The sequence below is a fragment of the Nannospalax galili genome, unplaced genomic scaffold, assembly GCF_000622305.1.
Source record: "Nannospalax galili isolate Female #2095 unplaced genomic scaffold, S.galili_v1.0 scaffold186, whole genome shotgun sequence".
Lineage (NCBI taxonomy): Eukaryota > Metazoa > Chordata > Mammalia > Rodentia > Spalacidae > Nannospalax > Nannospalax galili.
In genome coordinates, this window is record NW_008358774.1 from 8,775,019 (window position 1) to 8,786,827 (window position 11,809).

The following is an 11,809-nucleotide window of genomic DNA, read 5'->3' on the forward strand; positions in this document are numbered from 1 at the left end:
ACAATGCCAGATAGGATATATCTTCCTTTGAGTTGTTGGCCAGGGTGGCCCAAGAGACTACCAGATAGTAACCCAGCATAGAAATTGGAAAATTAACAGCAGACCCCAATCTTATCTAAAGGAATATTGACAACTGATTGCTGCTAGATGAAGAACAGCTGACCTTCCTAAAACAAAGACCTCTAGATAGGCTGACTAGATTCACCAGATGGACAAGTACTGGGGACCAGCTGGGGTACCAACAACACAGCGGACAGTAGCAGGGATGACAGAATAAAAGAGCTCTAGTAGGGGGTGGGGGAGGCTATGGGAGGGTGCCATCCTGGATGTGGGTATATAGATGAATAAGATGGTTTGGGATGTTCTGTGTGATACACACACACACACACACACACACACACACACACAAATCAACAACACATTACATATACTTTGGAATAATATTTAGGAAATGGTAGTAATGGAATACTAGTAGGAAAGCATATGTTAAAGATGCTAAATGGAAACAGCCATTCAGTTGATCGACTGCCAAATTCTTCATAGTGTTGTTATACTCTCTACAAATTCTCAGGTTTAATTTGAGCTCATACTGTCTGAAAGCCATGTTAGGGTTCTTCATTAGAGGGTGTCCCCCTTGGGCCACTGGTGACAGAAACTGGCAGGGCTCCTACTCTGTCTCATGCTCACTTCTCCACACTGTCATTATGCATTATTAATTCTTCTAAAATTAGCAGCTTGATATATGATACTATCACACTTTATTAACAGATTGTATTATTTGTAAACTCATTATTTTAATGTATTACCAGCCCTTTGTGCTTTTTTTCCTTTGTAAAATTGTCTATTGATTTCTCTAGCTGTGCTATGGTTTCTATTTTGCTTTTTTTGTTTAAATTAAGATAAACTTAAATTTAATTATTTTATTAGTGCATATTAATTTTAAATAGTAATGTATTTTACTGTCTTCTTATTTTATAAACACCTTAATTTGTGCTTGCAATAATTTATCTAAGATTCTTGCTTTTTTCTATAATTTTATTTCTTTTTTAAATGTATCTTTTAATAGAAATCTCGTCCATTTCATGCAATACATCTTAATCATATTTAGACTCCCTCCCCCATGTGCATGGCCCCACAGCCCTCCCCGCTCCATCAAATTTCATGAATTCTGTTATATATGTTAAGGCCTATTGAGTCAAGTTTGTACACCCAGATGTTCCTCCGTGTGAGTTCATCCACTGGAGCCTATTCAGCCTGTCTAGTCTCACTCCTTTAAAGAACAACTCTCTATCATCCAGCAGTGATCAGCTGCCAATATTTTCTTGGATCTAGTTGTGGTCTCCTGCCCATTTCCTCAGTTATATGCTGATTTTTTAAAATCTCATTGAGTTTCCTTTGGTCTTATGCATGCTGTCACCATTGATGTAAGTTCATATGAACAAGTTCCCAGAGACCTGGAAGACTCTGTTTCCTTATGATCATGCACCAACCTTGGGTTCTTAGAATCTTATCTTTCCCTCTCCTCTTCTGCAATGGTCCCTGATGTGGCCACCAGGGCACAGCCACGGGACCTGAATGGATTACCACCCATCTGAATATAAACCTGGGGACTCAGCTTGCATGCCAACAGCACCAGAAGTTTTGATTTTATTCTCATACTTCTGAGTATCACAGTCAAATGTTTACAGAATCCTGAACAAAAATAAAATGACTAGACTACAACAATTCAGAAAAATAAAAAGAACACAAAACATTATCTCCATAGTATGTCTTCTTGGGAGATTAATTGTTTCCTGAGAAACTAAGGGAGCACCAGCATTCTGGAGATATCGCCTCAGCAAGGATTCTCACACATAAACTTTCTCATGAGACACAAGGCTCTCCAGACATACATGCTCAAAGTTCAACTTAATTCGCTAAGCATATTTTTAAGGCCATATGAAGACTCTTTCACAGTCCCTTCACCCTGAGCCAGGGTCAGGTTTAATTTGGGAGTCCTATTCAGGGGCATTCACTCTGTGATCTTTTATTCTCTATAATTTGGCTACTTATGGCCTTCTATGTGCATCACCCTCTGTTGCATGAGGAAGCTTTGCTGGTGAGAGTTGAGAGATGCATTAATATTCCCTCTAGTCCCTGTTCCATTCCATATTCTGTGAGCCTTAGGAGTAGAGTTTCCATTGTAGATGTGTCGCTTATGGCTGGGCATCTCACAGACACTTATTCTCTGTGTATGACAGTTGTGGAACTCTAATAGTCTCCACCAATCACAAAAAGAAGCTTCTTTGATGAGTGTTGAATGGTATACTTCTGTAAATATAAGGATCCACATTTTGCAAACAGTAAGACATTACATTTGTCTAAGGATATGAAAGAGGTAGGATTTTCTCTAGGATCTATGACTTCCCCAGCCATGTGTATTTGGCTATATTTACAGTGCCACTCATGAGTTCTCTCCCATGAGAGGACTTTAAGTCCAACTAGATAACTGTTGATTACCCCAAGATAAAAATGCCACTACTGCTATAATTTCTTGTGCTGGTCATTGTTGTGGTTATTAGGCTTTAAAGCTGGGGTTTGACAATTGATCAGTTTTCTCCTTTAGCAGCTTGCATAGTATTCTCCAGAACTATGAGAACTTGTCTTCAGGGAGAAGACTTCCAGGTCAGCTCCAGCTCCATTACTCCAAGTCCTGTGCCTGAAGTATGCCCTGTCTTCAGCAATAGGCTCTTACCTTCAAGTTCTTGGAGCTAATCAAGGACCGTGGCAATAGCCTATACAATTAGGGAGTCTCTTGGACTACCCTTAACAACAACTCAAAGAGAGGTTTCTCCTATCTGGCACTGTATTTCTTATTATATAGAACCTCAAAAAATTCAGCTTCAGTAATGAGTGGATATATGTTTAGTTTTGAGGCTCAAAAATTCATTTTACTGAATTAGTGGATGCATCTTCTGTTCAAATTCTACCAAATAAACAAAACCTGCATTTGCTTTTAATTTTTGATCATCCACAGCAATCAATTTTGATTTCATGAAGAATATGAGGTAAGATTCTTAACAATAACTTAAAAATATTCTATTTATTATTTTTATGTGTATGAGTGTTTTGCCTGCATGCATGTAAGTACACCTGTGTGTATAGTGCCCATGGAAGCCAAAAGAGAGTGTTGGATCCCTTAAAATGGGAGTTAGGAACAGCTGGTAGCCTCCATGTGGGTGCTGGCATTTGAACTTGGGTTTTCTACAAGAGCAGCCAATGATCTTAAACTCTGAGCCATCTCTCCATCTCCCATACTGTTATTTCTTAGGCAATCTATTCTTTTCCCACAACTTATTCTACATTGTGAATTTTATCATTGTAAATGTGCAAGTATTAGATAGTGCTTATAGAAAAGAGACAAGATTATTGTACATTACAATATGGGACATAAAATGTATCTCAGATAAAGAGAGAAATAATCCCATGAAGAACAGTTTCTACTATCTGAACTGAATTCATTTCTCATAGTACTGCATGAATGTGTGAGAGTTTGAAGTGATATAATAATTAGCACCAACAAAGTAGTCATCCAGAAAAATCTGAGCTGAGGCAGTCTGAAAGTAATGCCTCAGCTGTTACTTACTAAATGATGTTTCTATCAAGTGCTTCAAGATGGTCATACAATAAAGAAGCTACTAGAATGAAGATTGTGCAATTCAAGAATCATTTCCCTTCTTGAATTTTAGGCATCATATTCATGCAATGTATAGTAGCTATCATGATAACTATGACCTTCCCATTCTATGAAAAAAATTCCTTAATTATAAATTTGGAAGAGTAAAAGGTTAATTTATGGTTAATGAAATTGTGGTAGAAACTGCCAAGTTATTTTTGCTTTGTTGTTTTCACAAACCAAGGATAAAATTCAGTATAAATCAAATGATTTCAAGCAAAGTTATAGAATTTAAACCAGGAAACCATCCTGTAATCAAACAAAAGTACTATGATCCCCTTAAGAAGATCATTGAAGGACCATGTCATATACAATATCCATGATGCCATAAATGTGACCCTAGGATTTGGCTCTCTCTCTCTTAGCCACCTTGGCTTTGTAACCTCTTGAGGATGATTCTTCTTTGTAACTGACATATTCAATCTTTTTAGTTTATTTTGTAGCCATCACAAAAATATGATTATATAGAATTACCATAACAAAGGCAGATATGAAAAATAACAGAAAATCTGTTAACAATTCAACATTGATTTATAACAGTTTGACAACCTTCTCCATGGTTGACTGCACAGAATAATTCCTCCAGCCTATCATCATAGACCCCTATGTAGAACACAGCACTGTTGTACACCAGGGGCAGGATCCAGGAGATGTGGATACAAATTACTGACACAGACACCGTGAACTTGGGCTAGACAGGGAAAGTGACAGCAATGTACCTATCAGTGGAGAAAAAGCAGGATAGAAAAGAGTAGCAAAATGCCACACCAGAAACATCTCCTAAAGACAGCAGCTCTCAATGGACCTGACCATGCTGAACAGCATCACAGAGACCCCACCCAAAAGTCAGCATGGGCCAAGGAATCCATGAAGAAATTGGTGACAGAGTGCAGCTGCTTGAAATGGAGGATGGATATCATGACCAGGAGATTTCTATACACGGCCAGCACATCCCTAAAATCAAAGACTGCATGAAAGATGGCCTGAGACCAGGGTCAGCTGAGGGTTTTCACACAGGACCTGTTCATGTTCTCCCAGAAGAACTAAATAAAGAGAGAAGTTGTTGTTCATGGTGCTGCTCTCTGCACAGGCACAGATGCTGGCCTTTTGCCAATCATATGAGAAAGACAAATTTATATTTGCTGAAGGGTGAGAAAAGATCCTTTAAATGGAATACCAAACCTATAGTTACTAAATCTTTTGTCTATACAACTTCTAGGAAATCTGCTAATACTTGTTATTCCTACAAAGGATGCTGGACCTATCAGTCCTCCATCAACTTTTTTTCACCTGTGCTTGGTGCCTAACTTCTTTCTCATTATCAAATTCATGATATCTCATGGGGTTTCTTAATTATATCTCAACATATACATCTCTTACCAACAAAGCCATATGAACAGTTGGTGAAAAAATCTCCCAGGAAGCCCAACCAATATACATCCAAAACCTACTTTAAAGTGGAGTCTCTGAATTATAAGTTGTGAAAAATGAGGAGAATCATTCTTGGAAATATTCAATGCTTTTTGTAGACTAGTCACAGTGGAGAAATCCAACAAGGTTAGTATAGGAAGCAAATGAGAAGAATTCTTTACATAAAAATATTTTATAAAAATTCTAGGGGGTGCTGGGTGTGGTGGCTCATGCTTTTAATCCCAGCACTTGGGAGGCAGAGGCAGGTGGATCTCTGTGAGTTCAAAGCCAGCCAGGTCTACATAGTGAGTTCCAGGACAGCTGGGGCTACAGGGAGACCCTGTCTCAAAAAAACCAAAAAAAAATTTCTAGGGGGCCGAAGGAATGGCTCAATGGCTAATAGCACTGGCTGTTCTTGTGATTGTGGGTGATTCTCAGCACCCACATGACAGCTAACAACCATCCATAACTCCAGTTCCAGGGGATCTGATGTCTTCTTTTGACCTCTACAAGTATTGCACATGTGTGTGCACTTATATACATTAGGCAAGACACTCATACACATAAAAATGAATAAATAAATGCAAATTTACAAAAGCTAGATATGGACAAACCTGTAATTGCAACATTGCGTAGGTAGTGTCAAAAGCAGTCTGAGGAGAAGAGCCCTCTGGACCTGGTCCCACCCTCACCTCCCTCTGCTTTCCTGGGCTGCACAACCCACCAGTCTCTTTCCCAGGTCAGTCCAGCATCACCCACCACCTTGACTCCCCCAGTCTCATTCACCCTCCCAGCTCCCCTGTGCCATCTCTCCTCCTAGCCTGGGTACTGGCCCATTTCTTGTCTTGGCACTCCAGACACCTGGGCTGTCCTCTCGGCTGGGAACCACCACTCCTTCCTTATCCTTTGCATCCAGACCAACCCAGTTCCTTCACCAGGTCTCCGAGAGTGCTGTAGGCCTGGTCCCACCCTCACCTCCTTCTGCTTCCTTGGCCTGCACAACCCGTCAGACTCTTTCTTGGGTAAGTCCAGTGGTGCCCACTACACCTTGACTCCCCCAGCCTCATTCACCCTCCCAGTTCCCCTGCCCCGTCTCTCCTCCTAGCCTGGGCACTGACCATTTCCTGTCTTGGCACCCAAGATGCTGGGGCTGACCTCTATGCTCAGATCCACCAATGCTTCCTGATCTTTGCATCTAGACCAACCCAGTTCCTCCCTGTAGTCCCCAGAAGCCCTTGGGGCCTCTTCCCATCCCCACCTCCCTTTGTATTCCTGGGTGGCAAAGGCCTCCAGCTTCCTGAGACCAGCATCTTTCCTGGTCCCTGCTCCCTCCCAGGTCAGTCCAACCCCCAAATCCCTGGAGGGATCCAGACCTTAAGAGAAAGCCTGAGAGCATCTGATCCTCATCGACTTGGGCCTCTGTGGAGACTCCTGAAGACAAAAGCAATCTGGCCACTCCAATATAAAATCAAAAGAAAGAACCAGAAGCTTAGAGGAACCAGCTTTTCATGCCCAAAAGGTAAACCACAAAGGCACATAAAGTTTATAAAAAGAAGCAGACCTAAACTTGAAGGTTTGAGTCTCACACAAGAATCAGAAACTACAAAAGAAATTCACATGACAAAGTCACGGAGAAAAATAATAACATAAAAAGCCAAAATAACATATCCCCACCAAATACCAATAGTCCTCTAGAGGAGTACAATGAGAATCCTCTAGAGATAACGCAAGACATGGAACTCAAAAGAACAATTATAAACATGATAAAAGAATTCAGTGAATTTAAAGAACACACAAAGAAATCAAAGAACTGAAGGAAGATAGGGATATCAACTTCTGAATGGATTCAGAAAAGAGTTAGTAATATTGAAGAATACTCAGGCTGAAATGGAGAAGAAACGACAGGAGAAAGCCTCACCAATAGGATAAATGAAATAGAAAACAGAATATCAAGACTGGAAGATAAAGAGGACGAACTAGACCACTCAAGCAAAGATTATGAAAAATTTAAGAAATCACAAGAAGGGAATATGCAGGAATTTTGTGACACCATAAAAAGACCAAACTTACAGGAAGGGGCATAGGCATACAGGAAGGAGAAGAATCCCAAGATAATGGCAAGCACCAAATCCCAAACAGAATCGTAGAAGAAAATTTCCCCAAATTAAAGAAAGACATGCCCATACAAATACAAGAAGCATATAGAACACTAAACAGACAGAACAAGAAAAGAAACTCTCCATGGCACATCATAATAAAAACACTAAACACACAGAACAAAGAGACAATACTGAAAGCTGCAAAAGAAAAACAAATTACATATAAAGGAAGACCCATCAGGATTACAGCTGAATTTTCATTGAAAACTATGAAAGCTGGAAGAACCTGGACCAAAGTATTCCCAGCTTTAAATGACCACAGATGCCAACCCAGATTACTATACCCAGCCAAAATGTCTCTTGTAGTGGAAGGGGAAAGATAAATCTTCCATGACATAAATAGGCTGAAGGAATTCATGTCCACAAAACCAGCCCTTCAGAGAGTTCTGGAAGAAATATAAAGAGCTTAAGAAGGGAATGACTATACCCAAGGGGTTGCAGAAAGAAATTCAATGAAAGTATAACTGTGGAATTGTGCAGCTATATGAAGAATGTGAACAGAAATAAAAAGGACAGGACTCAATATACAGCTTTCATTAATAACTTTAAAATCAATGGACTGAATTTGTCAGTCAAAAGACACAGACTAGGTGAATGTATTAAGAAACAAAACCCATCTTTTTCTTATCTACAAGAAACTCATCTCACTCTCATGGATAGGTGCTACCTTAAGGTGAAAGGATGGAAAAAAATATATCAAGCTAATGGTACTAAGAAAAAAGCATGTGTTGCAATTCTAATATCTGACAAAATAGACTTTAAACTAAAACTAATCAGAAGAGATAAGAGGGCCACTTCATTCTGATCAAAGGAACAATAAACCAAGAAGATATTACAATCATGAACATATATTCACCAAACTCTGGTGCACCCAACTTCATAAAAACAGTACGACAGGACTTTAAGACCCAGATTAATCCCAACTCATTAATAGTAGGGGACTTCAGTACCCCACTGTCTCCATTAGATAGGTCAACAGGACAGAGAGTTAACAGAGAGACATCTGTATTAAACAAAACCATATATCAAATGGACCTAAAAGATATCTACCGAGTATTCCACCCAAACACCAAGGATATACTTTCTACTCAGCACCCCATGGAACCCTCTCCAAAATTGACCATATACCAGGGCACAAAACAAACCTCAACAAATACAAAAAGATTGAAATAATTCCATGCATTCTATCTGAACATAATTCAATAAAGCTTAAAATCAACACTGGAAGAAGCCCTAGTAACTACAGGAACACATGGAGATTAAACTACACACTCCTGAATTATGAATGGGTCAAAAGAGAAATTAAGAAAGAAACAAAAGTACTCTTGGAACTAAATGAAAAGGACAATACAACACAACAAAACCCCTGGGAAACACTGAAAGCGGTCCTAAGAGGGAGGTTTAGAGCTCTAAGTGCCTACATCAAAAATTCGGAAAGAACACAAATAAATGACTTAACATTGCAACTCAAGACACTTGAAAAGCAACAGCAAATGAAACCCAATCCCAGCAGACAAGAAGAAATAACAAAAATCAGAGGAGAAATTAATGACATCAAGACAAAGAAAACAATATGAAAAATCAACGAATCCAAGAGCTGGTTCTTTGAAAAGATAAACAAGATTGACAGTCTGCCAGCCCAGTTAACCAAAAGAAAGAAAGAGCACCTCCAAACCAACAAAATCAGAGATGAAAGGGGAATCATCACAACAGACACAAAAAAGATCCAGAACATTATAAGGGAATATTTAAAAACCTGTATGCTACTAAATTTGAAAACCTAAAAGAAATGGATGGATATCTAAATGCATGGGAACCACGAAAACTAAATCAAGAAGAGATTAACATCTTAAATAGACCCATATCACAAAAAGAAATTGAAACAGTAATACAAAATCTCCCGACTAAAAAAAGCCCAGGACCAGATGGATTTACAGCAGAATTCTACCAGACATTTAAAGATCTACATCCAATACTACTTAATTTATTCAAAAAAATAGAAATGGAGGGAAAACTTCCAAATTCCTTCTATGAAGCAAGCCTTGTAAAGACACAACCAAAAAAGAAAACTATAGACCCATATCCTTAATGAACATAGATGCAAAAATTCTCAATAAAATACTTGCAAACCACATACAGACACACATCAAAAGGATCCTACATGATCAAGTCCACTTTATTCCAGACATGCAGGGATGGTTCAATATACATGTCAATAAACTTCATAAATCATATAAATGGGCTCAAAGACAAGAACCACGTCGTCATCTCAATAGATATAGAGAAGGCCTTTGACAAAATTCAACATGCATTTATGTTCAAAGTCCTAAGGGAACTAGACTGGAGGGAACATACCTCAACATAATTAAAGCAATATATATCAAATCCACAGCCAACATCATTCTAAATGGAGAAAAACTGGAAGCATGCCCATGGAAATCAGGAACCAGACAAGGCTTTCCACTATCTCCACTTCTCTTTAACATAGTGCTTGAAACTCTTGCAAGAGCAATAAGACAAGAGAAGGAAATTAAAGGAGTAATAATTGGAAATGAAGAGATCAAATTATCCCTTTTGCAGATGATATGGTATTATATCTAAGAGACACCAAAAAGTCCACCAGAAAACTCTTAGAAATTATTACCACGTTCAGTAAAGTGGCAGGTTACAAAATTAATCTACAAAAATCTTTAGCTTTTCTATATACCAATAACAAGCAATCAGAGAAAGAGCACATGGAAACATTCCCCTTCACAATAGCTGCAAAAAAATAAAATATCTCAAAATAATCCTGATCAAAGACATTAAAGAACTTCACAATGAAATTTTTAAATCTTTAATGAAAGAGGTTGTGGAAGACATCAGAAGATGGAAGGACCTCCCATGCTCACGGATTGGAAGAATTAATATTGTGAAAATGACCATCCTGCCAAAAGCCATTTAGAGATTCAATGCAATGCCAATCAAAATCCCCATGACATTTTCACATAATTGGAAAAAACCATACTAAGATTCATATGAAAGCACAGAAGACCTTGGATAGCCAAAGCAATCATGAGCACTAAGAGCAATGCCGGGGGGATTACCACACCAAATTTTGAACTGCATTACAGAGGTATAGTCATTAAAAAAACATGGGACTGGCACAAAAATAGACCCATAGATCAATGGAACAAAATTGAAGACCTAAAGATGAGTATATGCGATTTTAGCCACCTGATATTTAACAAAGGGACCAAGAACATTCACTGGAGAAAAGACAGCATGTTCAGCAAATGGTGCTGGCAAAACTGGATCTCCACCTGTAGGAGAATGAAACAATACCACTATCTTTCACCATGCACAAAATTCAATTCCAAGTGGATCAAAGACCTCAATGTAAATCCTGAAACTCTGAAACTATTAGAAGAAAACTTTGTCAAAAACCTACAAGACACAGGCGTAGGAAAGGATTATTTAAACCAGACATCAATTGCTCAGGAAACAAGGTCAAGAAACAACAAATGGAACCTCATTAAACTAAAAGGGGGCAACCAGGGAAATGAAGAGAAAACCCACAGAATGGGAGAAAATCTTCAGCAACACATTGTTGTTGCATGCAGGGGCTCGAGCTGCTGCGCCAGCTGTTGGCTGGGTGCGTGGGTGTGGGTTTCGCTGCTGGGCTCGTCTCTGGCTCTCCATGGCTGCTGGGCGCCGGCTCTCTGCAGATCGGTGGATCCACCGCGGTGGGGAGTGCAAGCTCTGTGCCAAGGCAGGCTGCCGGGTGCTGGCGGCTCTTCAGGTCGCTGCAAGCTGCTGGGTGGGCTGCGCCAATCTGCAGGGGGCTCTGGCTAGCTGCGGGACGCTCCCCCTGTGCCTGCGTTCGTTGGCCACCGAACCACAAGGGTGGGGGAGTGCAGGAATGGTGAACGCAGAAGCTACGCGAGTGGGTGCTGACGGGGGACAGCTCCTCCAGGGAGACTGCTCACAGGCTGGTCACAGTCGCAATGAAACACAGGGTACAGCTCAGTTAGACTCAGTGATACAGCTCCGCTTTATTAGGGTGATACTAGAAGATTTATAGTGTGGAGGCAATAGCAAAAGCCTCAGCTGATAGGTGCTCTGTAGTATGCTTCATTTACATGTGGCGGTGGGCTTCTATGCTGTCAGACAGTGCCTGATTATCACATAGAAAAAACCCGGTAGTTTCTATGCCAGAGGTCATGTTTCTGGTAAGGTATCTGTGACGGGCACTTCAAAGGTGAGCCAGGAAGAGAGTAGGAGGCGCACTGCTGAAAAGGAGAGTCTTTCCATTAGGCGCCGAGCTGGCTCGCAGCTATCTGGACATGGAGAGACTGCGACCCTAACAGCAGGGGTCCCCAACAACACATCTGACAGAGGTTTAACATCCAGAATATATAATGAGCTCAAAAATCAAAGAATCAAGAAAAGAAGTATCCCAATTAAAAGATGGGCTAAGGAACTGAACAGAGAGTTCTCAAAAGAAGAAATAAAGATGGCTAAGAAGCATCTTAAAAGATGTTCA

General features: G+C 39.9%; 1 pseudogene; it reads right to left on the minus strand.

The window, feature by feature from the left end:
• Positions 1 to 4,054: 4,054 nt before the first annotated feature.
• LOC103724957 lies at positions 4,055 to 10,965 on the minus strand (annotated as a pseudogene).
• Positions 10,966 to 11,809: the final 844 nt, after the last annotated feature.